Genomic DNA, 26182 nt, shown 5'->3' with positions numbered 1-26182 from the left:
GCACTGAGCTGCATAATGGCGACCTTTCTGGCACCAGGAGCATATAGATATAGGCTTATTCACTTGCCCCTTTTGAGCGTAACAGTTCTTCCTAATGTGACCTGGCTTCCCGCAGCCAAAACAAACAGTCGCCCTCCCCCCTGTGTTCATAGCAGCAAAAGCAGCCGCCATAGTCTCGCATTTAAAATCGGACGTCCCGAAGCGATTACAAGCTTCCATCATCTCAACCAGGGAGGGTTTTGGATTCGGTAACAATTTCAGCAACTTCTTACAGTCCACATTGGCATTTCCAATTGCTAATTGCTGAAGTAAAATCTCTCTAGCTTCCTCGTTTTCAACCTGCTTTCCAAGAGCTTCCTGCAATCTTGCTACGAAGTCCATAAACGACTCCTTTGGTCCTTGCATAATAGTCGTAAAAGCCTTTTGGGGTTTACAGGTATCTGGAATCTTAAGGAGCGCTCGCTTAGCAGCCTCCTTACTGGCGTCCAGAGCTTCTCTCGGACAATCTCTCGCCTGGGCAACGGGATCGGCTAACGGCCCCGTGCCCATCAGATGATCCATAGTTAATGCTTGCAGGGCTGGATTATTCCCCACTGCAAACCTTTGTAAAACAGTTTCTAAACTCTGACGCCATCCCGACTCCCAAAGCATGCATTGAGAAGAATTTAAAAGCAATGTGGCTGTTGTCTTCAAATCATAAGGTGTTAAAACGTAACTTTCACAAACGGACTCAAGCAGTCCCGCGAAATAATGTGAACCCAGTCCATTATCAGCGGCAACACGGCACAGTTCTTTGGTAACTGAAAAGCTAAGAGCTTCCCACTGGGGGTTGCCGCCACGCCCTGGATAGATCACCGGTGCTGCGATAATGCAGGCTGGTACTGTGGCAGGTCGGGGCGGAATCGTAATACACCCTGCCGTGTCGGCATCCCCTTCGTCTAAAGCTCGTTGTTTAATTGCTGCCCACACCACACGGGGATCATGACCATCCGGTAGATACGGGTCTGGTTCCTTTTCGGGATCAAAGGGATCTAACTCAAAATGATCTTCGCTAAATGATGTTGATTGCGAAGTTCCCGCAGCGGGCTTAAATCGCACTCGCGGCTTAGGCGCCGATAGAGTAGGCAAGTCGTTATCATCAAAAGGCAAGGGAGGGGCAGAGGGTTGAATTGGAGCATTCGTCTGCATTCCCTTCTTCTTTAAGTCTAAGGGATTAAATGCTCTCCCCGACTTCCCCTCCTGTTCTTTAACAGCCTCAAACACCTTTCGCCACGGTGCAAGCAAGCGCTGTGCTTCTAAATCACCATTTGTAGAAAGATCCCATAAACAGACCCCTACATTGTCCCATAGTTCCGACTCAAAAACCGTAATTTCTGTAGTGTCAGGGAATTTATCCTTGACCCATCTCATAAGTAATTCCAGCTCATAACCAGATATGTCTTTCTTATGTTCATATACAAAATCTTTCATGAGCTTATAAACGTCCCTTTCTTCATATGAGGTTTGATTCCCCATGTTTAAGTTCCTCTGAGCTCACCTACCAATCTCGAGGAGGTGATGAAGTGCGGGCCCGCAATCTGCTACCTTTCAGCAGCTTTCAGTTCCCAGAGGCTTGTGGCTGGTCGTCCTCATATCCCGGACGATAAGCACCGATATCACGTCGGGGTCACCATTTGCCGCAATGAAGGGACGGGGCAACGACTTGATGCAAGCCAAAAATCCACTTTATTAGAAAAATAGGCAGGTATATATTGTATCAGAAGGGCTAGCATGTTAATCACTGATTGGATAGAACTACAGTAAAAGTTAGTAACTACTACATGATTGGCTGATACTCTGCTCAGGCCCAAGATGCTGTTTCTACTTTCTTCTCTGCTCCTTGATATAAGTTGCTATGCAACTATCTGAGCAGTCCTGACCGCAGGATCTTACTTATCTTACTCTTCTGAGGTCTGTCTGACCCACACATTACATGCCCAAGGTCTATACTGTGTTTTGTTTCGTCTTGAGCAGCTGTTCCCTGCTAACAGGCTATTCCCCTATTCCTACAATAGGGTTACTGTGGGAATGCAATGTGAGAAGGAATAATAACAAGCAAACTTCGACCTTGATTCCCACAGCTGCAGGCTACCATATCTGGGGGAAGGATAGGTAAGTGGACATCTCGTTAATGAGAAAAACAAGGCGCGGTACATGTAAAAGACTGGGTTGTTCTTGCCTAATTATGCTAATGTGTAGGTGTGCCCTCTATGCTCAAGACTATATAATGGGAGCCAGAACAATCAATAAAGGTCTCTGGTAGAATTCACATTGGATTGTGTGGAGTTCATGTGGCATTGCTCTGATCATACTGGTCTGTGTGGGACTTGCTCGCATTCTCCCACAAACTGCTACAGGTTACTAGGCAAAGCTCAAGGTCAGGGGTAGCAAAACTGACAGACAGTCGATAAAAGCATCTGTGAGTGTCCTGTGGAGGAAAACAAGGGGGAGTCAGCCATTAGTAACAAGGCATGAACACTTCCACCCACAGATGCCAGAATGGGTCCAGCAGAATCTGGGAAGTGTGATAAAGGCTCACTCGCTGCTGATAAAGTGGCAGACAGCCCAAAGGCTTCTGACTCTCTCAGTCCAGCTGTAACTGAAGTCTCTCCTATTTCTAACACCACTCCTAATCCAAGTCCCAAGGAAATGACACAAACCCCAGACAATTCTGTGTTACAAGACCACTTGGAAGAGACTTCTAAAGCTTTCCTAGCTCCAGCAAAGGCAAAGACTAAAACTTGGACAATCAGTGGTTCTAGAGAGGATCTAAAAGGTACATCTAGCAGACCGGATGAGACAGAGGAGGAAGAAGAGAAAGTTAGACTTAGGGACATTACTAAGGTATTGAAGCCACAGTATAGTGATGATGGCAATGGGAAAGGCCTGTTAAGAATGATGAAGGGTCTGAGGAGTGTAGAAATGTCCTTAGGAGACTTTTATTTCCAGGCCCGGGAAAAGAAGAGGCAGATGAAAAGGATGATATCCAGAGTTCTAACGATCCCAGGAAAGAGATCAGACAGATAAGAAAGGAATACCAGGAAATAGGAGAACCAATTCTAAGCTGGCTAGGGAGGTGCCGTGATACAGGTACCAGTGTTCTAGAGGTAGGAGACAAGTCTGCAAAACAAATAGGGCCACTCACAAAAGAAAGTGGAATTTACAAATACATAGCAAGCCCTCTTGGTAAGGTTACCCTATGAACATGGCTTTTGTTGGCTGTGTGTTGAGTTGGCCTCTCTTCTAGGCCGCACAGGAGAGGGAGAGACACTGGGCTTACACCAATGTGATGCATAATGGTCAATCCGTTTATTGAAGCTAAGCATTATACCTATATAGTGGAGTTCAGTAGAGGGGCGTGTACTTTTGATAGGCTTACATAGGTAGAAATGGGCTGTCCGCACGCACAGAGGCAGACCTGACCAACCACTCCCCTTAATCCCCCTTTGCAGCAGCTTAGCTACAACATTGCTTGTTCCCAGGGCTGACCAGCCTGGCTTTTCGCACAGCTCAGCTACAGATAGCTTCTCCGCCAGCCTCCCAAGGCCATTTTTCTGCAGCTGTACCTCCTTATCAGTTCAGTTACTCAGCCCTGCCTGTTCTTTTCACTTCAGTTCTGCTCAAACCCTGACAGCTGTGTTGATGAGGTACCCTTCCAGAAATTACTTGCCATGGGTACCTAGGAAGTGGACCACAATTGAGCAGGGAATCAAGCTTCTGAGGGAGTTTGCTGTGAAGGAAATACTTTATGGAGATCGTGGTACACAGAATCCTGATGAAAATCCTGTTGAAACAGGCCTTTCAAAGAAGCTTATTAAGCTTGCTCCTCCATTTTATGCTAATATTCTGGCAAGCAGATTTGTAGGAGAGAACAATGATGCAAGGTTTCCTACTGTTGGTGAATTCACTGAACAAATGAGACAACTAGAGGACAGTTTATTGCACACTTCAATAGTCTGCCATAAAAAATATGGTTGGAGAGATGAAAGATAGCATAAAAGAGATGAAAGAGGAATTGAAAACCTCCATATCCATGTTGGTGAAGGAAAAAGACAACATTCCTTCATCTTCTGATGGGTAAATGTTTCTGCCATCAGAAATGGATGTTCATCTCCCAGAATGCAATTTCGACCTAGGAGGCAAATTCCACATAGACATCAGCAATCACATTGGTCTCTTTGGATAATCCTGCATGACCAATTCGGTGAGAACGTGAATAAGTGGGATGATCACCCTACTTCGGTTCTTTTGAAGAGTCAGGGAACTGCAGAGTGGCAGAAGCAGGTAATAATGACAGAAAGGTAGCTCTCACTTCTTCAGTTTCCCAAAACAACTGCAATTATTCCAATAATTGCAATTATTCCCACCATAACACTAATCACTGTGTGTACCCCACATGCTATGCTCAGCATTAGGGGGGCCCTGCCTCCACCCAGGAGGAGGAAAGGGATAATGGAAAAAAAACAGAACTTATTGGAATGTATTCATTAGGTGGCCTGATAGTTCAAAAGTTCAGAAATAGAGGGCTTTAGTTGACACAGGTGCTCAGCATACTGAAAAAAAAAAGGAAGAGAGAGAGGGAAAATTTGAAAATTCTCTAGTTACATCACACAGATTCACCCTAGAGAAGGCAAATAGATTTGTTAGCCTAGGGAATGAATGTGCTTGGGTTTGTTTATGTATGCTCACAGGTCTTTTGATGGATACCAGCTTGTTATGTCCAGTCTGTTTCTTGGCAGTGAGCAGAAGTCTTGCTCAGATGCTGCGGCATGAAATTGAAATGTATGCTGAGATATGGTTGTGTGCATAGGCTTTGATCATGGTTAATGAAATTTAGGTATTTCACAAGCTTTCAGCAATTCTGTTTCAATGAATGGGCAACTGCAAAATAGAGACCAGTTCGACCTCTGTTATTAGAGGCAGACCTACTCATTGGCAAAGATGGAGAACAGCTGCTTCTGCTAGCAATGTTTAAGGTGTTGTGTTGTTATCTTTTGCAAGGACCCTGCAATCGATGAGAAGCACTGCCTTCATATTTTAAAACAAAAAGGGGGAACTGTGGGAATGCAATAATAACAATTGAGTGCTGGCCTTGATTCTCACCACCTGCTGGCTACCTTATCTCAGAAAGGATAGATAAGTGGACATCTCGTTAATAAGAAAAACAAGGCATGGTTTATGCAAAGGACTGGGTTGTTCTTGCCTAATTATGCTAATGTGTAGATGTGTGTGCTAATGCTCAAGACTATAATAATGAGAGCCAAAACGATCAATAAAGGAGTCTCTGGTATAATTCACATTGAATGGCCTGAAGTCCATGTGACGTTGCTTTTGATCACAGTGATCTGTGTAGGCTTTGACCACATCTCCAGCAGTAGCTGACACGTAGCTGCAACAGTGTACTCTATCACCATTGAATTGTAAAGGCACAGAGTCTATAACTATTTCTGGAATCACTGGTGGATCTCAAGAGTTATCTAAGTTCTAGGCTGAAACAAGTCTAACTGGTAAAGAGTGGAAGAAACATGCTATTGTAACTGGTACTGATATGCCTTGCATTCTGGGAATTCACTTTTTGAGACAAGGTAGTTTGAATCATAGAATCATAGAACCAACCAGCTTGGAAGATCAAAAATGGGATTTTGGAATAGCATCTGTAGAAATTGAGGACGGTAAATTGAAGTTGTCTATTAGACCTGAACTTTCAGAAGAATCTGCAGTTGTGGGACATCATGACATAGAGGATCTGAAACTGCCAATTGCTTCTCAAATTGTGCATCACAGGCAGATAGCATTCCATAGCAGAGGAATGCAGGCCCTAAGTCTGTTTTTACCTGGAGAGGAATCCAGTGCCAGTTCAACCGTTTACCTCAGGGGTGGAAATACAGTTCAACAATCGATCACTCATGCATTGGAGAAAGGTAAAGCTCCAGAACATCTGCAATTCATCAATGACATCATTGTGTGGGGCCATACTGCTGAGGAAGTCTTTGAGAAAGGTAACAAAATCATTGACATTCTGTCGAAGGCAGATTTTGTCATTAAGAGAGACAAGGTCAAAGGACCTGCCAGACAAATTCAGTTTCTGGGAGTGCAGTGGCAGGATGGTTGGCGTCACATTCCACAGGATGTGATCAACAAAGTCTCCACCATGGCAGTTCCCACCAATAAGATGGACACTCTATCTTTCTTGGGTGCAGTGGAATTTTGGAGACTACACATTCCTGCATTCAGTCAAATTGTCAAACCTCTGCATGATGTGACTTGTAAGAGAAACAATTTTGAGTGTGGACCTGAGCAACAAGCAGCCTTTGATCAGATAAAGCAAGAAGTAATCCATACAATGTGTTTGGGATCTATTTAATCTGGTCTGGATATTAGAAACATTGTGTATATGGCTGCAAGTGACAATGGTTCAACTTGGATTCTTTGGCAGAGAGCTCCAAATGAGGCACATAGTCATTCACTTGGTTTCTGGAGTCATGGCGTAAACTCCAACAGAGAAAGAGATATTAGCAGCCTATGAAGGAGTAAAACCAGCTTCTGAAGTGATTGGAACTGAGTCACAACTGCTTTTAGCTCCTAGATTGCCAGTTCTGAATTGGATGTTCCCTGTGGGAGTGCAGAATGCGGAAGAGTTGTGGGGTACAGGTGCAGGAGAGCTGTGGGAATGGAGTGAAGGGAAGAGACAACAGGCAGATCCTTGTAATAACAGACCTTGGTTCTCACATGCAGCTGGCCACCTTATCTCAGGAGGGGCAGATAATTGACCTTCGCTAATGAGAATAACAAGGCGTGTATGCAGATGTAATGCGTTGTCCCTGACTAATTATGCTAATGTGTAGGCATGTCCTCTACTGGATGAGTGTATATATTTGGGCTGTTGCATGGATAAAATGGGCTTCTGCATAATTCACAGTGAATTGTCTGGAGACCCTGGCGGCTGGCCCACCACCACATTGGTCTGTGGGCTTGTTTACCGTGGTCCCTCAGCAAGCAGAGATAGCAGGCAGCACGTGTTATAGAGGGGTTTGAGTCTGAGTTTGGGGTGAGATATGAGGCCAATTTAAAAGTTATTAAATAATTTATTAATATATACAAAGAGAATTTCCCCCAAACTTACGTACAGCTAACCCACACAAATTCTTTGTACACAGTTGGTGAAACTATTTTACAAAATGTCTGTTTACAGCCGAATTGAGCAACTTGGTAGAGGCTTTAGAAATGTCCTGGTCAGAGAGTCTTGTGGCATAAAGTGACGCTGGTAAAGTTAACAAAATTCCTTAGCAACTTGAATCAAGGGAGTTCAAGTACTCACTAATTGGAAATCTCAGTATCTGTGGTCCCAAAATATATATAGCGAAAGCCACGTGGTTGATTTCTCGTGGAGCTAACAGTTCAATTCGAATTGAGGCATGCTGTGTGAGAAGATTCCATGGACATGATCAGGCTGATGCGTCAGGCTGGAGCAGCGTCCGTCCGGGAACGCCTCGTTCGATCATCCACTGGATCGGTGCAGAGTGTCGTGGAACAAAGGGTCACATAAAGCGAACAAAGGTAGTGACTCCAGGCAGCAGGCAGAGAGAGGTGAGTGGAGAGAGTGGTAAGAGCACCTTGTTTACCTGGATTGCCCTATTTACCGGGTGTGGGCCGAGATTGATGGTCCTTTGGCCACGATATCATCCAACAGGCTTTTGGCAGTCAGCCAAAACACACCAAATTAGGAAGGGTCCACAAGTCTGCTACCCCCAAATATGGGGATACCATGGGTGGGTCACACGCTAAGTGCGTGGGCTTATGCAACTGTGTTATACAACCTGGGCTCTGAGCAGGCCAGACTTTGTGGCACCAAGCCTATTGTGCCCCTTTTGTCTGTTTAATGTGTTTACCTCTGGTTTTGGCAGGAAAACATGTCCAGGCAAGGCAAGGCATATGTAAGCCTATTTGGGCCTATGTGGCCCTCCACTACAGCGCGGCCTGCAACATTGTTATCTCACGGGATTGAGTGGGACTGTGACACGGGCTCATGACGTCTGCCGTGGGAGGTTTAAAAACCATCCGGGGAGGTGCGTGCAACACCATTTTGGCTGCAGAGCCGATAGAGAGCCAGCCTGCCCGCAGCTAGGATTTTTTTTTTTCTTTCTGTTTATAACTGTCAATACCACTGTGCACCATGCCTGTCACTCACATGATGAAGGGCAGAAAAAGCATGTGCACCCAGACAGATTTGGCCCAACAACACACAGGAGTCCAGGCTACTGGCTGCAGGGAGTGCTGGAGCCTGTCACTTGCCATAGAGGGAGAAGGGGTGAACAACTGCGTCAGGTGTGAGCAGGTGAACTTTCTCCTCACCTTGGTGGCAGAACTGAAAGATGAAGTGGCTGAGCTGAAGGATGAAGTATCCAGGCTCAGGTCAATAAGGGAGAACGAAAGGGAGCTGGATTGCCCTTGCTAAGGGAACTGCCTGTGGTGGTTTGGGTGTTACCTGCCCCCCCACACTTTAGAAGGTACCCAGACTAAACTCAGCTGGTTATGGGAATATAAATGAAGCTATTTATTTACAGCTAGCACAATATACAAGCAGATATTTACAGTATATACAGTTATATACAGAAATAGACAAGTTAAAAGTAATACAGAAACACAACTCCCCTCCCAGAAACCTGAGTCCCCAGGAGGGGCTCTCAACCACCCCTGCACTTTCCCCCTGCCCCTCTCAACCTTACCCCAGTCCTAAGGAAGAATAGAGGTGCAGCCAAGAGGTTAAGAAGCAAAGGTGAGTGGCAGGAGAAGTTAGGGAGATGCAGCTCAGTCAAAGCCCAGCCCGAAAGTAGCTGCAACAGAGAGACGGGGAGGCAGCTTCATGCAAGATAAGTTCCAACTTTATAAGGCAACATACAGGACATATATACTTTGTCAGAAGGTATCAGAAGGCTTAACATTTTTACTTATTGAATAGTCATTTTATCACATGCAAAACCGTCTCTATATTCAATCTAAATTCTTGTCTGCCACATCTGCTTCCCCGGGGAGCAGTGGTTTTAGCATATTCATCAGATAAAGACAGGCATGTTCATCAGACGGCAGGACAGTCTCCTTGCTTCTTCTAATAAGATCACTCTGACTCCGATAGTTTGTGCCCAAGGCTTGTGTTGCCACTGACCCTGATTGACTATTGTTCTTCAATAATGACTTGCGTTCCCACAGAAAGTGAAGACAAAATGGCGAGAGTGTTATCTAGTGTTTACCCTTCTTGTTCCCATGCCTATCAGCAAGACTGTGAGGGAAGGAGACATCACAACTGTTTTCCTTTTCACAGCCACTTATCTACTTTTTCTCACCAAAACATTCTAGCCTGCTTCAAACTAGCACAATCCACCCCTGTCTACTTCACTCAGAGTATCGCTGACAATTCTCTGATCTAATCTAAACCAATATTTACACTAATGAATATTACAAGTTCAGTTCACACTTCATTCCAGCTATCTCAGATGTGGGTGATTCAAAAGCTCAGAATAGTTTGTCTCCTCACAGATGAGACAAGAACAGGGACTCCCAGGTGATGTTGGGTTCGTGCTCACATACTGTAGATTCTCTCGTAGATTCTTTCACTATTGGACGCCGATGTACCTAGAACAGAAAACTCATAACAGCTTCTATTATACACTCTGAATTTAGACTCTCTCAGCTAAGGTTAGATTTCTCTGTGGAATACACTGGATTTCTCCATTCTCCTGCATTACCCAGTATGTATGACCAGGACCTTCAGCAGAAACCACACCTCGGACAGGTTTCCCTTCGCCCGAAGGAGAAAATACCCAAACAGTTTTCCCTAACAGATTCTTTTCACGTACAACAGGAACTTTATCACTGTCTACTGTTTGGACCAAGTCTGATTGTGCAGGTCCTGCTCTGTTTACTGAACCTCTACTATTTACCAACCAGGTAGCTTGTGCTAAATGTTTGTCCCAGTTTTTCAGAGTTCAACCCCCCATGGCTTTGAGGGTGGTTTTCAGCAAACCGCTGTAGCGCTCAATCTTCCCTGAAGCTGGTGCATAGTAGGGTATATGATAGATCCACTCAATACCATGCTCTTTGGCCCAGTTTTTCACAAGATTGTTCTTGAAATGAGTGCCGTTGTCTGACTCGATTCTCTCTGGAGTTCCATGTCTCCACATGATCTGTCTCTCCAAGCCAAGAATGGTGTTACGTGCAGTCGCATGTGGAACTGGATAGGTTTCCAGCCATCTGGTGCTGGCCTCTGCCATCATTAGCACATACTGCTTGCCAGAACGAGATCGAGGTAAAGTGATGTAGTCAATCTGCCAGGCTTCACCATACTTGTACTTTGACCATCTCTTGCCGTACCATAAGGGCTTGATTCACTTAGCCTGCTTAATAGCAGCACAAATGTCACAGTCATGGATGACTTGGGTGATAGCGTCCATGGACAAGTCAACTGACCTACTGCATGCCCATTGGTATGTTCCATCTCTGCCTTGATGTCCAGATGAGTCATGGGCCCACCGAGCTAAGAACAGTTCACCTCGGTGTTTCCAATCAAGGTCAAGATCAGAGTTGGTATCAACTTGAGAAATCTTAGCATCTTGGTCTGCCTGCTGGTTGTGGTGATGTTCCTCAGTAGCTCTGTTCTTAGGCATGTGTGCGTCTACGTGCCGCACCTTCACTGGAATTCTCTCCAGCCGTGCATCAATGTCCTGCCATAGATCAGCACACCAAATAGGCTTTCCTTTCCTCTGCCAACCATTCCTTTTCCAGTCCTTTAGCCAACCCCATAGAGCATTGGCTACCATCCATGAGTCGGTGTAGAGGTAAAGGATAGGCCAATTTTCACGTTCAGCCACATCAAGAGCAAGTTGGACAGCTTTTACCTCAGTGAACTGACTGGATTCTCCTTCTCCATCTCTCACTTAAGTAACTCTCCTGGTTGGACTCCAGACTGCTGACTTCCATCTTCGCTTGTTCCCAACAAGACGACAGGAACCATCTGTGAACAGAGCATAGTTCTTTTCCTGATCAGAGAGATCACCATAGGGAGGAGCTTCTTCAGCACAAATTATTTTCTCCTCTGGAGGTTTGGTACAGTCTGTGCCTTCGTTGGGTTATCAGAGACCAGGTTGCATCTGTGGCATGATGCGGTGATGAACCTTTGCCTTTGAACATCCAGTTTAGAACTGGCAGTCTAGGAGCTAAAAGCAATTGTGACTCAGTTCCAATCACTTCAGAAGCTGCTTTCACTCCTTCATAGGCTGCTGCTATCTCTTTCTCTGTTGGGGTGTACTTTGCCTATGATCCTCTGTAGCTATGACCCCAGAAACCAAGTGGACGACCACGTGTCTCATTTGGAGCTCTCTGCCAAAGGCTCCGAGTTGGACCATTGTCACTGGCAGCCATGTACAGAATGTTCTTAATGTCTGGACCAGATCGCACAGATCCCAAGCCCACTGCATGGACTACTTCTCACTTGATCTGATCAAAGGCTGCTTGTTGTTCACGTCCCCACTCAAAATTGTTTCTTTTATGAGTTACATCATGCAGAGGTTTGACAATTTGACTGAAACCAGGAATGTGTAGTCTCCAAAATCCCACTGCACCTAAGAAAGAGAGAGTGTCCTTCTTATTGGTGGGAACTGCCATGGTGGAGACTTTGTTGATCACATCCTGTGGAATGTGACGCCGACCATCCTGCCACCGCACTCCCAGGAACTGAATTTCTCTGGCAGGTCCTTTGACCTTGTCTCTCTTAATGACAAAATCTGCTTGCAACAGAATGTCAATGATTTTGTTACCTTTGTGTCCTAGTTTGAAGCGAGCTGGAATGTTTTGTTGAAAAGAACTAGATAATGGGCAGTGAAAAGGCAAACATGGTTGTGTCTCTTCTCTCACAGTCTCACTGAGAACTCTGGGAAGAAGAAGGAAAAACATTTGATAGCATTCTCCATTTTGTCTTTCATTCTGCCTTTGTCGTCAGACCTAGCCACATCTCCTTTACCCCACTGCCATTAACCTTCCTTCTTAACCTCTTGGCTGCACCTCTATTCTTCCTGGGAACTGGGGTAAGGTTGAGAGGGGCCAGGGAAGGTGTTGGGGTGGTTTGAGATTCCCTCCTGGGGACTCAGGTTTCTGGGAGGGGAGCTGTGCTTCTGTATTGTTTATCCTTTGTATATTTCTGTATATAACTGTATATATTGTAAATAGCTGCTTGTATATTTGCTGCTGTAAAATAAATAGCTTCATTTATATTCCCAGAGGCCGTCTGAGTTAGCTGGGGCAAATTCAAAAGTGTGGGGGGGGGGCGAGTAGGAGCCCAAACCATCACATTTTTTATTGGCTTTCCCAACGTGGGGCTAAATTTATTTGAGTGACTGGTAATTAACTCTGGGAATTAAAATGAAGCTAATAAAGCAGCTATTGTAGTTGTGTGGGGCGTTTCTCTGGTATGGTTTCGTTTTCTTGGCATTTAGTTGGATAAAGGCTCAAATTGTTGCTTATTTTATTGATTTAGCTTATAAGAAGACTAAAGCCAAGGTTTCTGATATGTTCTGGGCTTGGGGTGATTTGATTCTTGGTTATGCTGGTTTTAATGTCACTGAGAATATTACCAATAACATTACAGGAGCACCTATCAATAATGTTACAATCAATAGAAATTCTGCTTTAAACACTGCGCTAATGAGAATGATTCAACCTGAAACTGGGATTCCAGAGGTTTGTTTAGGAAACTGCTCGTGTAAAACTCTTTTAATTCTCTCAAATTTTAATGTATGTCTCACGATTTTAATTTTCATATTAATTTTGGCATTATGTGTGAAAAATTCAAATGTAGTGCCAAAATTAAGAACTAGGAAAAATTCTGTGTCAAAAGCAAATGGTAAAGCGTCTCAAGTTCCTTCCCCCCTGCCAGCCTCTGCCCGTCCTTCTCCAGATTCTGGGAAGGCAGCCAATATTCCCGCAGGGAATGTAAATATAAACAATGGGCAGAGTTTGGCAGGAGTCCCAGGAGCACAGGCAGGTACCCAAATCAGAATGTTCCTAGCAACACTGATAACACCAGCTCAGCCAGTTCGAATCCCCAGCCAGCAGACCAGAATCAGAGCCCTGCTAAATCTAAGGCAGATTTGAACTCACAAGCTCCAGGTCAGACCTCTAATAATTCAAACCCTCCAGCAGACACGTCCAAGTCTGTTGCTGCTCAGGCCCTTCTGGCACCTGCTAAGGCAAAAGCCAAGACGAAGTGTGGTTCACAGGAGGATGTAAGAGAGGGGACCTCTGGTGATCAGCAAGAGGAAGAAGAGGAGGCAGTTAGCCTGTGAGACCTCGCAAATGTGCTGAGACATCAATACTCAAATGAGAAGAGCATTGTGAGGTTAGCTGCCAAGAGAGAGGATGGTTCCAATGAGTTTAGGAGTGCTATGAGGAAGGTTCTGTTTCTAGGCCAGGGACAGCCAGGTCAAGAAGAGGAGGAGGAGGAAGATGACATCCAGGACTCCAGCGATCCACTCAGAGATGTCAGGGAAGTTAGAAAGGAATACTCAAGGGAATCAGGTGAACCAATCCTAAGCTGGCTGGTGAGATGCCGTAGCATTGGTGCCAAAGCCCTGCAGGTATGAGACAAGTCTGCCAAGCAGCTAGGACCACTCACCAAGGAGAGGGGAGTGGGCAAATACCTAGCAAGTCCTCTTGGTAAGGTTAGCTTGTGGACACGCCTTTTGTTGGCTGTGGCTATGAGATATCCTTCCCGAGATGATTTGCCATGGGCTGCCAAGAAGTGGAACACTGTTGAGCAGGGAATTAAGCTTCTGAAGGAGTTTGCTGTGAAGGAAGTGCTTTATGGAGATCATGGCACACATGAGCCTGATGATATTCCTTTGGGAACAGATCTCATGAAGCAGCTTATTGAGCTTGCTCCTTCATCCTATGCTAACATCATGGCCAGTAAGTTTCCATCAAGGAGTGATAATGGAAGATCTTTCACTGTTGGTGAATTCACTGATCAGCTCGGGCACATAGAGAACAGCTTGTCACATTCTGGCCTAGTCTCTGCCATACAAACTATAACCACAGAGATTAAAGATACCATGAAAGAACTGAAGGAGGATCTTAAAAACATTACCAATCTGGTAAAGGACACCATTCCTACATCATCTGAATGGGTGCATGTTTCTGCAGTCAGGAACAGACACGCACCTCCTGCAAGGCAGTTTCAGCCCAGGAGGAGACAAATTCCACCTAGACATCAGCAATCACGTGCATCACTGTGGATAATTCTGCATGACAAGTACAGTGAGAACATGAACAAGTGGGATGGTAAACCTACTTCAGCTCTTTCAAAGAGAGCTAGGAAACTGCAGAGTGGCAGAAACAGAGGCAATAATGCCAGGAAAGTAGCTGTCACTTCTTCAGCTCCTGAGAGCAACTGCAATTGTTCCAACAATTGCAATTCTTCTCACAACACCACCAATCATTGTGTACACCCTACATGCCATGTTCAGCATTAGGGGTGCCCTGCCTCCAGCCAGGAGGAGGAAAGGGATAGTGGAGAGAACCGGATCTATTGGAATGTATTCATTAGGTGGCCTGGCAGTTCAAGAGTTCGGAAATACAGGGCTTCAGTTGACACAGGTGCTCAGTGTACTTTGTTGCCATCAAATTGCAAAGGGACAGAGTTCATATCTATTTTAGGAATCACTGGTGGATCTCAAGAGTTAACTAAGTCGCAGGCTGAGATCAGTTTAACTGGTAAAGAGTGGAAGACACATACTATTGTAACTGGTCCTGATGCGCCTTGCATTCTGGGAATTGACTTTTTGAGACAAGGTTGTTTCAAAGATCCGAAGGGTCATAAATGAGCTTTTGGTATCGCATCTGTAGAGATTGAGGATGGTAAATTGAAATTGTCCGTTAGACCTGAACTTTCAGATGAATCTGCAGTTGTGGAACAGCATGACATAGAGGATTTGGAAGTGCCAATTGCTACTCAAACTGTTCACTACAGGCAGTACAGAACTAACCGTGACTCTTTGTTGCCCATTCATCAGCTGATTTGTCAACTGGAGAGTCAGGCTGTCATCAAGAAAGCTCATTCACCTTTCAACAGTCCCATCTGGCCTGTGCGTAAAGCTAACGGCGACTGGATACTCACAGTAGATTTTCGTACCCTCAACGAGGTGACTCCACCCATGAGCGCAGCTGTGCCGGACATCCTGGAACTCCAGTACGAGCTGGAATCGAAGGAGGCTAAATGGTATGCTACCATAGACATTGCTAATGCTTTCTTCTCTATTCCCATAGCAAAGGAGTGCAGGCCTCAGTTTGCATTCACCTGGAGAGGAATCCAGTACCAGTTCAATTGTTTGCCTCAGGGGTGGAAACACAGCTCAGCCATCTGTCACTCAGTCATCCACAGTGCACTGGAGAAAGGTAAAGCTCCAGAGCACATCCAGTACATCGATGACATCATTGTGTGAGGCCAAACTGCTGAGGAAGTCTTTGAGACAGGTAACAAAATCATTGACATTCTGTTGCAAGCAGGTTTTGCCATTAAGAGAGACAAGGTCAAAGGACCTGCCAAAGAAATTCAGTTTCTGGGAGTGCGGTGGCTGGATGGTCACCGTCACATTCCTCAGGATGTGATTAACAAAGTCTCCACCATGGCAGTTCCCACCAATAAGAAGGACACTCTCTCTTTCTTAGGTGCAGTGGGATTTTGGAGACTACACATTCCTGGTTTCAGTCAAATTGTCAAACCTCTGCATGATGTAACTCATAAAAGAAACAATTTTGAGTGGGGACGTGAACAACAAGCAGCCTTTGATCAGATCAAGTGAGAAGTAGTCCATGCAGTGGGCTTGGGATCTGTGCGATCTGGTCCAGACATTAAGAACATTCTGTACATGGCTGCCAGTGACAATGGTCCAACTCGGAGCCTTTGGCAGAGAGCTCCAAATGAGACACGTGGTCGTCCACTTGGTTTCTGGGGTCATAGCTACAGAGGATCATAGGCAAAGTACACCCCAACAGAGAAAGAGATAGCAGCAGCCTATGAAGGAGTGAAAGCAGCTTCTGAAGTGATTGGAACTGAGTCACAATTGCTTTTAGCTCCTAGACTGCCAGTTCTAAACTGGATGTTCAAAGGCAAAGGTTAATCACCGCATCACGCCACAGATGCAACCTGGTCTAAATGGATGGCTTTGATAACCCAATGAGCACGAATGGGTAATCTTGATCGACCTGGTCTGGTGGAAATGATCACCAACTGGCCGGAAGGCACAGTCTGTTCCAGACCTCCAGAGGAGAAAATAACTTGTGCTGAGGAAGCTCCTCCCTATGGTGATCTCTCTGATCAGGAGAAGAACTATGCTTCGTTTACAGATGGTTCCTGTCGTCTTCTTGGGAACAAGTGAAGATGGAAGTCAGCCGTCTGGAGTCCTACCAGGAGAGATACCGAAGTGAGAGATGGTGAAGGAGAATCCAGTCAGTTCACTGAGGTAAAAGCTGTCCAACTTGCTCTTGATGTGACTGAACGTGAAAATTGGCCTATCCTTTACCTCTACACCGACTCATGGATGGTAGCCAATGCTCTATGGGGTTGGCTAAAGGACTGGAAAAGGAATGGTTGGCAGAGGAAAGGAAAGCCTATTTGGTGTGCTGATCTATGGCAGGACATTGATGCACAGCTGGAGAGAACTCCAGTGAATGTGCGGCACGTAGACGCACACATGCCTAAGAATAGAGCTACTGAGGAACATTTACACAACTAGCAAGCAGACCAAGCTGCTAAGATTTCTCAATTTGATACCAACTTTGATCTTGACCTTGATTGGAAACACCGAGGTGAACTGTTTTTAGCTTGCTGGGCCCATGACTCATCTGGACATCAAGGCAGAGATGGAACATACCGATGGGCATGCAGTAGGTCAGTTGACTTGTCCATGGACGCTATCACCCAAGTCATCTATGACTGTGACATTTGTGGTGCCATTAAGCAGGCTAAGCGAATCAAGCCCTTATGGTACGGCAAGAGATGGTCAAAGTACAAGTATGGTGAAGCCTGGCAGATTGACTACATCACTTTACCTGGATCTCGTTCTGGCAAGCAGTATGTGCTAATGATGGTAGAGGCCAGCACCAGATGGCTGGAAACCTATCCAGTTCCACATGCGACTGCACGTAACACCATCCTTGGCTTGGAGAGACAGATCATGTGGAGACATGGAACTCCAGAGAGAATTGAGTCAGACAATGGCAAGGGAAGATTGAGCACTACAACAGTTTGCTGAAAACCACCCTCAAAGCCATGGGGGGTGGAACTCTGAAAAACTGGGACAAACATTTAGCACAAGCTACCTGGTTGGTAAATAGTAGAGGTTCAGTAAACAGAGCAGGACCTGCACAATCAGATTTGGTCCAAACAGTAGACGGTGATAAAGTTCCTGTTGTACGTGAAAGGAATCTGTTAGGGAAAACTGTTTGGGTATTTTCTCCTTCGGGCGAAGGGAAACCTGTCCGAGGGGTGGTTTCTGCTGAAGGTCCTGGTCATACATACCGGGTAATGCAGGAGAATGGTGAAATCCAGTGTATTCCCCAGAGAAATCTAACCTTAGCTGAGAGAGTTTAAATTCAGAGTGTCTAATATAAGTTGTTATGAGTTTTCTGTTCTAGGTACCATCGGCGCCCAACACTGGAAAAATCTACGAGAGAATCTACAGTACTTGAGCACGAACCCCATGTCACCTGGGAGTCCCTGTCCTGAGCTTTTGAATCACCTACATCTGATTGAAGTGTGAACTGAACTTGTATATATTGTTTTAGTGTAAATATTGGTTTATATTAGATCAGATAATTCTCAGCAATACTCTGAGTGAAGTAGGCAGGGGTGGATTGTGCTAATTTGAAGCAAGCTGGAATGTTCTGTTGAAAAGAACTAGATAATGGGCAGTGAAAAGGCAAACATGGTTGTGTATCATCTCTAACAGTCTTGCTGAGAACTCTGGGAAGAAGAAGAAAAAACATTTGATAACATTCTCCATTTTGTCTTTCATTCTGCCTTTGCCTTCAGACCTAGTCACATCTCATTAACCCCACTGCCACTAACCTTCCTTCTTAACCTCTTGGCTGCACCTCTATTCTTCCTGGGAACTGGGGTACGGTTGAGAGGGGCCGGGGAAGGTGTTGGAGTGGTTTGAGAGTCCCTCCTGGGGACTCAGGTTTCTGGGAGGGGAGTTGTGCTTTTGTATTGTTTATCCTTTGTGTATTTCTGTATATAACTGTATACATTGTAAATAGCTGCTTGTATATTTGCTGCTGTAAAATAAATAGCTTCATTTATATTCCCAGAGGCCGTCTGAGTTTGCTGGGGCAAATTCAGAAGTGTGGGGGGGCGGGTAAGAGCCCAAACCATCACACTTTCTCGAAGACTTCCTCAGCAGTTTGGCCCCACACAATGATGTCGTCGATGAATTGGATGTGCTCTGAAGTTTTACCTTTCTCCAGTGCATTGTGGATGACTGAGTGTCAGATGGTTGAGCTGTGTTTCCATCCCTGAGGCAAACGATTGAACTGGTACTGGATTCCTCTCCAGGTGAATGCAAACTGAGGCCTGCACTCCTTTGCTATGGGAATAGAGAAGAAAGCATTAGCAATGTCTATGGTTCCATACCATTTAGCCTCCTTCGATTCTAGCTCGTACTGGAGCACCATCATGTCCGGCACAGCTGCGCTCATGGGTGGAGTCACCTCGTTGAGGGCACAAAAATCAACTATGAGCCACCAATCGCCGTTAGCTTTACACACAGGCCAGATGGGACTGTTGAAAGGTGAATGAGCTTTCTTGATGACAGCCTGACTCTCCAGTTGACAAATCAGCTGATGAATGGGCAACAAAGAGTCACGGTTAGTTCTGAACTGCCTGTGGTGAACAGTTTGAGTAGCAATTGGCACATCCAGATCCTCTATGTCATGATGTCCCACAACTGCAGATTCATCTGAAAGTTCAGGTCTAATTGACAATTTCAATTTACCATCCTCAATCTCTACAGATGCTATTTCAAAAGCCCATTTGGGACCCATAGGATCTTTGAAACAACCTTGTCTCAAAAAGTCAATTCCCAGAATGCAAGGCGCATCAGGACCAGTTACAATAGTATGTTTCTTCCACTCTTTACCAGTTAAACTGATCTCAGCCTGCGACTTAGTTAACTCTTGAGATCCACCAGTGATTCCAAAAATAGATATGAACTCTGTCCCTTTGCAATTGGATGGCCACAACGTACACTGAGCACCTGTGTCAACTGAAGCCACCTAATGAATACATTCCAATAGATTCGGTTCTCTCCACTATCCCTTTCCTCCTCCTGGCTGGAGGCAGGCCACCCCTAATGCTGAACATGGCATGTGGGGTGTACACAATGATTGGTGTTGTTGTGAGAGAATTTGCAATTGTTGGAATAATTGCAGTTGCTCTCAGGAGCTGAAGAAGTGACAGCTACTTTTCTGGCATTGGCAGCAATGCCTCTGTTTCTGCCACTCTGCAGTTTCCTAACTCTCTTCGAAAGAGCTGAAGTAGGTTGACCATCCCACTTGTTCATGTTCTCACTGTACTTGTCACGCAGAATTATCCACAGCGATGCACTTGATTGCTGCTGTCTAGGTGGAATTTATCTCCTCCTGGGCTGGAATTGCCTTGCAGGAAGTGGGTGTCTGTTCCTGACTGCAGAAACATGCACCCATTCAGATGATGCAGGAATGGTATCCTTTACCAGATTGGCAATGTTTTTAAGATCCTCCTTCTGTTCTTTCATGCTGTTCTTAATGCCATTCTCAATGCCTTCTTTCATCTCTGTACCCAGCGTTTTTATGGCACAGATTATACCAAAATGTGACAAGCTGTCCTCCATCTGCCTGAGCTGGTCAGTGAACTCACCAACAGTGAAAGACCTTCTATTATCATCCCTTGATAAAAACTTGCTAGCCAAGATGTTAGCATAGGATGAAGTAGCACGCTTAATCAGCTTCTTCATGAGACCTGTTCCCAGAGGAATGTCATCAGGCTCATGTGTACCGTGATCTCCATAGAACACTTCCTTCACAGCAAACTCCTTCAGAAGATTAATTCCCTTCTCAATGGTGTTCCACTTCTTGGCAGCCCATGGCAAATCATCTCGGGAAGGATATCTCATAGCCACAGCCAACAGACGGCGTGTCCACAAGCTAATCTTACCAAGAGGTCTTGCTAGGTATTTGTCCACTCCACTCTCCTTGGTGAGTGGTCCTAGCTGCTTGGCAGACTTGTCTCCTACCTGCAGGGCTTTGGCACCAATGCTATGGCATCTCACTAGCCAGCTTAGGATTGGTTCACCTGATTCCCTTGAGTATTCCTTTCTAACTTCCCTGACCTCTCTGAGTGGATCGCTGGAGTCCTGGATGTCATCCTCCTCCTCTTCCTCTTGTTGATCTGGTTGTCCCTGGCCTAGAAACAGAACCTTCCTCATAGCACTCTTAAACTCATTGGAACCATCCTCTTTCTTGGCAGCCAACCTCACAGCGATCTTCTCATTTGAGTACTGTGATCTCAGCATGTTCGCTAGGTCTTGTAGACTAAATGCCTCCTCTTCCTCCTCTTGCTCTCCAGTGGTCCCCTCTCTTACATCCTCCTTTGAATCACACTTTGTCAAAAGCTGTGTCTTGGCTTTGGCCTTAGCACGTGCCGAAAACGCCTGCACAGCAACAGACTTTGACGTGTCTGCTGGAGGGTTTGAATCATTGGGGGTCTGACCTGAGGTCTCTGAGTTCACATCTGCCTTGGAGCTAACCGGGTTCTGGTCTGCTGGCTGGGGATTCGAACTGGCTGGGTTAGTGTTATCAGTGTTATTAGGAACATTGTGATTTTGAGCCTGTACTCCTGGGATGTCTGCCAATCCTTGTTTGTTGTCATTGTTATTATCTTTGTTGTCATTATTGTTAGGAACATTGGCAGTTTTCCCAGAATCTAAAGAAGTAGGTGCAGGGACTGGCTGGGGAGAAGGAGATTGTTGTGAAATTATCCCTGGCTGTGCCCCTGAATTTTGCTGGGAAGGAGATTGTTGTTGATTTCCACTCGTACACTGTTTCTGTGACGCTGAGCCATTTGCTTTTGAAACAGAAGTTTTCCTAGTTTTTACAGGCACTGCATTTGAATTTTTCACACATAGTGCCAGAATTAATATGAAAATTAAAACTATAAGACATAAGTTGACACATGAGAGAAGCAACACAGTTTTACATGAGCAATAACGTGAACAAATGTCTGGCATCTCAGTTCTGGGGTGAATTACCCTCATCAGGGCTGTAGTTAAAGCAGTATTTTGATTGGATGTAATATTACTGGCAAATACCCCTGTAATGTTACTGGTAAGATTTTCACTGTCATTAAAACCAGCATACCCGAGAATGTAATCAGCTCAGGACCAGAAAATGCTTGTATGTTTAGCTTTGACCTTCTTAAAAACTACATGAAGCAAGAAATAACCAATTTGGTCTTTGATCCCATTGTACACAAGAAAACAGAAAATAGGCCACACAATAGCCCCCACCAAGTAAAATAGCTTCATTCTGATTCCCAGAGTTAATTAACAATCACTCAAATGAATTTGCCCCACGTTGGGGAAAGCCAAATAAAATATGTGGTGGTTTGGGTGTTACCCGCCCCCCCCCACACTTTAGAAGGTACCCAGACTAAACTCAGCTGGTTATGGGAATATAAATGAAGCTATTTATTTACAGCTAGCACAATATACAAGCAGATATTTACAGTATATACAGTTATATACAGAAATATACAAGGTAAAAGTAATACAGAAACACAACTCCCCTCCCAGAAACCTGAGTCTCCAGGAGGGGCTCTCAACCACCCCTGCACCTTTCCCCTGCCCCTCTCAACCTTACCCCAGTCCTAAGGAAGAAAAGAGGTTCAGCCAAGAGGTTAAGAAGGAAAGGTGAATGGCAGGAGAAGTTAGGGAGATGCAGCTCAGTCAAAGCCCATCCCGAAAGTGAAGATAAAATGGCGAGAGTGTTATCTAGTGTTTACCCTTCTTGTTCCCATGCCTCTCAGCGAGACTGTGAGGGAAGGAGACATCACAATTGTTTTCCTTTTCACAGCCAATTATCTACTTTTTTTCACCAAAACATTCTAGCCTGCTTCAAACTAGCACACTGCCCCTGGAAATTGAGGGATGGGTACAGATCCCTGTCAGAGGCAGCAAGGGAAATCCACCCCAGCCCTCTCCTCCTCTTCCATTGCCCTTGCACAACAAGTATGAGGCCCTGCATGCAGAGGGCAGGGAGGATGAGAGGGCTCAGGAGCAGCCATCTGGGATGATGCCTGGGGTGGAGCAGTCCCCACCAACTGTGGTGACTAGCTCCACAAAAACCAAGAAAAAGAGAAGGGTTATAGTTGTTGGGGACTCTGTCTTGAGGGGGACAGAGGGACCCATTTGTCATCCCAACCCATCCCACAGGGAGGTCTGCTCCCTTCCTGGTGCCTGGGTTAGGGACATCGCCAGGAGACTCCCTAACCTAATCCAGCCCTCTGATTATTACCCTTTGCTGGTAATACAGGCTGGCAGGGATGAGATTGAGAAGAAGGGCACCAGGGCAATTAAAAAGGAATTTAAGGCCCTGGGAAAACTGACAGATGGGGCGGGAGCACAGGTGGTGTTCTGCTCAGTTCCCTCTGTGGCAAGGGAGTTCACAGAGAGAACCTATGCCATCAACAACTGGCTCAAGGGATGGTGCCAGCGGCGACACTTTGGGTTCTTTGACCATGGGGGAACTTTTACTGAGCTGGACCTGCTCGATCCTGATGGGGTACAGTTATCTAGGAGGGGCAGGAGAGTCCTGGCACTGGAGTTGGCAGGGATCATTAGGCAGGCTTTAAATTAGATCTGAAGGGGATAGGTGAGGCAATTACTCTCTCTGAGAAGGAGAGAGTGGGACGGAAACTAGAGTCAATTGAGGAATCGAGAGCCCAGCTGAAGTGCATCTACACCAATGCACGCAGCTTGGGTAACAAGCAGGAGGAACTGGAAGTCCTGGTCCACCAGGGTGACTATGATATAGTCGCCATTTCAGAAACTTGGTGGGATGACAGGCACGATTGGAGTGCTATACTGGGGGGATACAGCCTCTTCAGGAGAGATAGGCAAGGGAGAAGAGGAGGAGGGGTGGCTCTGTATATTAGGGAGTCACTCCTTGCCAGAGAGCTTGAGGTGAGGGACGAAGGGGTTGAGAGCTTGTGGGTTAAAATCAGAGGGAGGACTAATAAATCTGACATCCTGGTTGGAGTCTGTTATAGACCACCCAACCAGGATGAGGAAACAGATGAGGTATTTTACAAACAATTGGAGGCTGTCTCAAGATCATCAGATCTTGTTCTTTTGGGTGACTTTGACATGCCAGATATCTGCTGGGAACTTAATTCAGCAGAGAGGAGGCAGTCCAGGAGATTTCTAGAGCGCATGGAGGACAGCTTCATGACCCAGCTGTTAAGTGAGCCTACTAGGGGTCAAGCTCAGCTGTTCTCCAACAGAGAAGGCCTAGTGGGAGATGTGACAGTGGGAGGCTGCCTGGGGTGTAGTGATCATGAGATAGTGGAGTTTTCAATATGCAGGGAGATAGGGAGGAACTATAACAGAACCCACACCTTGGACTTCCAGAGGCCTTCAATTTGCTCAAGAAACTTAATTGCACACTTCAATTTGCTCAAGAAACTTAATTGCACAGTTCCCTGGGCAGCAGTCCTTGGGAACAAAGGGGTCCAGGATGGTTGGACCTACTTTAAACAGGAGCTCTTGAAGGCACAGGAACTGGCAGTTCCCATGTGCCGAAAGATGAGCCGGCAGGGAAGGCGACCAGCCTGGATGAGCAAACAGCTCCTGAAGGAATTGGGGGGAAAAAAGAGGGTGTATCACCTTTGGAAGGAGGGGAAGGCTTCTCCTGACGTGTTTAAGGAGGTAGCCAGATTATGCAGGAGAAAAATTAGAGAGGCTAAGGTCCAGTTAGAACTTAGGCTGCCACTTCTGTGAAGGACAATAAAAAGCACTTTTATAAATGTATCAATTCTAAAAAGAAGGGCAGGAAGAGCCTCCACTGCTTACTGGACCAGGAGGGGAACACTATAACTGATGACGAGGAAAAGGCTGAGGTCCTGAATGCCGCCTTCGCCTCAGTTTTCAACAGTAAGGAGGGAGGAGTTCAGGGCAAGTGGCCTCTTGAACTGGGGGATGGGGTCGGGGAGCGGTGTGTTGCCCTGGAAATTCATGAGGAATTAGTTGAGGACCTGCTGAGCCACCTGGACACCCACAAGTCCCTGGGACCAGATGGGATCCATCCTAGGGTGCTGAGAGAGCTGGCAGCTGAGCTGGCCAAGCCGCTCTCCATCATTTTCCAGCAGTCCTGGCTCACCGGAGAGGCGGTTTTGATTTTTCATAAAATTATTTGTTAAAATTAATATTTACAAATTTACACCATCCCCAACCACTATGAAATCCAGGGTTCGTTTGCATGTTTATGAAAATAGCTTTGGGATATATTTACAGGGATTGATTATTAAGTGGAAATATCAAATTATTAACAATTATTGACAGAGAGAAAGATTCTTAGGCTTAATGCCTCTTAACCACTCTAGTGTTTGCCCAGCAAGGGCTGAAACTGTGTGTGCTCTTCAGATAGAGACAACCTATATTACAAAGTTATTAAAGCTTATTTAGGTGTGATGCTCTTGAGTATTAATCATTAATCCTTAATCACCCTTCCGGCAATCTACCTCAGCATGTGCCCAGTCTCTGGGGACTTGATGGAGTTGGAGATGTGTCCCGGCTTGCAGGGGGAACTGATAAGGCTTTCCCAGTCTCTGGGGTAAATTGAGTTTTCTCTAACCTTCACTCCTGGGGTGATCTCTGCCTCGGTGCTGTGGCTTCTAGATGCTGTGCATGTCCAGGGATGGTCAGCTGGCAGGTTTTCCCGATGCAGGAGAAGGATTTGTCCATGCTTCTTCTGACGCGGACTGGCAGCTGGCAAGCTGCATTTGCAGGTTTGCAGACCATATGAAAACGGGTCTGCTGGCTCTGGGTCTTTCCAGAGTTACAGAATAGCTGGCAAGTAGTTTTTATGCCGGGCTGCAGGGTCTATGCCATGCTGCAGGGAGATTTAACTCCGTAGGTGAATCAAGATAGCTCTAGGCTAGGCAGGGGGTTCTCAGCTCCCCATATATGTATGGTGCAGGCATGAATGTGCTCTGCTTCTCAGAGGGCTTGCAGATTGCTTGGCTGCGCCTTGAGATCAATGCATGAGGTCTAAGCCTCTGTAATGCTTGCAAGTGAGTGAGGCCTGATCCTGCCTAGGCCAATGCAAGCGTGTCAGAGCAGCAGGGTGCTGCTGTGGATCAGAGCTGAGTCTATATGCTCTAAGCTTCTGAGCTGGTAGACAGTCTGGATCATCTGACCAGACTGACTGACCATCTGACCACGTGGTGCTGCTGTTCACCCCTCTTTATAGACTCTGGGCTGAGATTCGTAGCTCGTTGGACATCTAACATGACCAATCAGGTTGGCTGTAGGCCAAACCTTGCCCCAATAGGCAGTAGAGATATGCCTGGACCCTCCCAATAGGGGATTACCTGGGCAGACCCCAGGGGCACACGGGCTAGGCATGTGTGTGTTATGCAACTTGTTTGCTTCCTCGTGGGTCCTGGCAGAGGGACATGTCTGGGCATGTAGAGGCATAGAAAAGCTTCAGTTTTGGGGCTGCTGCCCCTCCACCACAGGAGGAACCTGGGAACTACAGACCCGTCATCCTGACCTCAGTGCCAGGGAAACTGATGGAGCAGGTTATCATGGGGGCAATAACTGCGCACCTGAGGGATGGCCAAGGGCTCAGGTCTAGTCAACATGGATTTAGGAAGGGCAGATCCTGCCTCTCCAACCTGATCGCCTTCTATGATCAGGTGGCCTGCTTGGTGGATGTGGGGAGGCCTGTGGATGTGGTCTATCTGGACTTCAGCAAGGCCTTTGACACTGTCCCCCACAGCAAACTCCTGGCTAAGCTGTCAGCCCATGGCTTGGATGGCAACACTCTGTGCTGGGTTAGG

The 26182-nt window shown here is 46.0% G+C and overlaps 1 protein-coding gene across 2 annotated transcripts in view; it reads left to right on the top strand.

Moving 5' to 3' along the window:
- The window catches only part of LOC135173775 (ubiquitin-conjugating enzyme E2 R2-like), a 379188-nt gene that overhangs the window by 289930 nt on the left and 63076 nt on the right, over positions 1 to 26182 (top strand). The gene's annotated exons all lie outside the window — the stretch shown is intronic.

Source organism: Pogoniulus pusillus (assembly GCF_015220805.1).
Source record: "Pogoniulus pusillus isolate bPogPus1 chromosome W unlocalized genomic scaffold, bPogPus1.pri SUPER_W_unloc_1, whole genome shotgun sequence".
NCBI classification, from domain to species: domain Eukaryota; kingdom Metazoa; phylum Chordata; class Aves; order Piciformes; family Lybiidae; genus Pogoniulus; species Pogoniulus pusillus.
The sequence above is the reverse complement of the archived record's forward strand: the minus strand, read 5'-3'. Positions and strand labels throughout refer to the sequence as shown.